Consider the following 2,423-nt stretch of genomic DNA (forward strand, 5'->3'; position numbering starts at 1 on the left):
AAATATCTACGTCAATAAAGTGAACAATAGCACTAATCAGCACCGGTTATTTCTAGAAATAAGAGTCAAAATAACTCGATAGCTAACAAAAGCATTCTCTTAATGAGCTTTTGGTTCTAAAATTGCGAATTAGCCATCGATATTGTCTATAATTTTCACTTTTGTCGTTTTTGAAACCGGCGTATGATCTCAACGGAAATCTTTTAAGCTGACAGCGCGAGATGAATTTAACCCTAGGCTCGGTGAGAGCCACTGATGAGCGTTAAGATGCATTAGGCATCAAAACGTGATATTATCGATAATCTGGCTATATCTGCGACTATAGGGAGCTTGTCTCCCTTGTCAGCTCATTAAGATAATGCTTTTGTTGGCTATTGAGTTGTTTTGACTAGCAATACTGGTGCTGATTAGTGTCCTTCAATAGATATACACCTATCTATCTATCTATCTATCTATCTATCTATCTATCTATCTATCTATCTATCTATCTATCTATCTATCTATTGCTGAAGATGACAAGTTCAAAAGAAGCTCTGTCCAACCGCTTAGCATAAAGAGCTCAAAGATAAGTCTGAGCGTGAATAAAATATTTAATTTATAATCGTTAGTCCGACAAAATATATTTTGTTATGCATATATACACTTATAGATATGAATATATGTTTGTACGTATCTATCTATCAATCAATACATACATACATACGCACGCACACACACGCGCGCGCGGAGACACATACACACACACACACACACACACGCACACATGTAAACTAATGATACAACATATACGCTCTGCTAGAAATACTAGCCAAATCCTTCTCAAATCACATACAACCGTTCTAAACAATGAAGTATACATGAGACAATAGTGTTCTCGATATGCAAGGTGCCACAGCTGAATTGTCTTCTCTTATTGGTCATTGATCTTCTGAATCAGGTCTGACCAGGGGCTAAACCACACCGATAATTAATATAGTTAAAAACGACAATTTTTCCCTAGCATTTCTCTGTCAGACTGTAAAGGTATCACTGTCCTATCGTCGAGCTGTATCATCTTTTTATTACTTACACTGCAACTACAATGGCCTGTGCTTCTATAAACTTAATCAATTGTATCACTTACTAACGGCTCTAAAAGGGGATTCATACAATAGTATCTTACTTCAAAGAAGCTTCTTCCTACCCAATCATTCGACCCAACCACACAGAAAAATATTCCAGTGGGATTGCCATTCTGAATATGCTAAGTATCTTCCACATGGAATAAAACGAAGCAATTAGGGGGATTTTCTATGCTCACTCGAAATTCTAGAAATAACAACCAAACTTTTACGAAAAATTATACCTTGCTCTCATTAAAAAAAATGTTTAATATTTTCAGCCATAGGACTGCAGCCATGCTGGATCACCATCTTCGAGGACTTTTAGTTGAAGAAATCGGCCACATTAAAGCCTAGTATTTATTCTATCAATCACTTTTGCCAATATCTCGGTGATTTAGCGGTACGATCACACACACACATACACATACGACCGGCTTCATTCAGTTTCCCTCTACTAAATCCACTCACAAGGCTTTGGTGGGCCTGAGCCTATAGTAGAAGACATTTGTGCAAGGTGCAGCGTAGTGGGACTGAACCCGGAACCATGTGGCTGGGAAGGAAGCTTCTTACCACACAGCCACTCCTGTGCCTATATATCTATATCTATCTATCTATCTATCTATCTATCTATCTATCTATCTATATATCTCTCTCTCTCTCTCTCTCTATATATATATATATTTATATATGTTGTATACTCGACAGACTTCTTTCAGTTTCTTTCTACCAAATTCACTTACAACCTGGATTTATGTGTTAGCAGATACTTGCCCAAGGTGTCTCACAGTGGGACTGAACCCGAAACAATGTGATTGAGAAGCGAATATACAGCCATGACTGCGCCTATGAGAACGTAGAGATGTAGTAATAGATACACTTAGTCGGAAGAATAAGACAGGATGGTCACAAATATAACCCCCTCGACTTTTAATTTGCTCAATCAGGGTTGATCTAGGAATAAAGAGAAACAGCAACAGTGACAGCTGCAACAGCAGCAGCAGCTCGTGAAATTAACGTGCAAGTGGCTGAGCACTCCACAGACATGTGTACCCTTAACGTAGTTCTCGGGGATATTCAGCGTGACACAGAGTGACAAGGCTGACCCTTTGAATTACAGGCACAACAGAAACAGGAAGAAAGAGTGAGAGAAAGTTGTGGTGAAAGAGTACAGCAGGGTTCGCCACCATCCCCTGGAGCTTTGGGTGTTTTCGCTCAGTAAACACTCATAACGCCCGGTTTGGGAATCGAAACCGAGATCCTCCGACGGCGAGTCCGCTGCCCTAACCACTGGGCCATTGCGCCTTCACTGGTAGCAAATTT

The sequence above is a fragment of the Octopus bimaculoides genome, chromosome 13, assembly GCF_001194135.2.
Source record: "Octopus bimaculoides isolate UCB-OBI-ISO-001 chromosome 13, ASM119413v2, whole genome shotgun sequence".
Taxonomy (NCBI): Eukaryota; Metazoa; Mollusca; class Cephalopoda; order Octopoda; family Octopodidae; genus Octopus; species Octopus bimaculoides.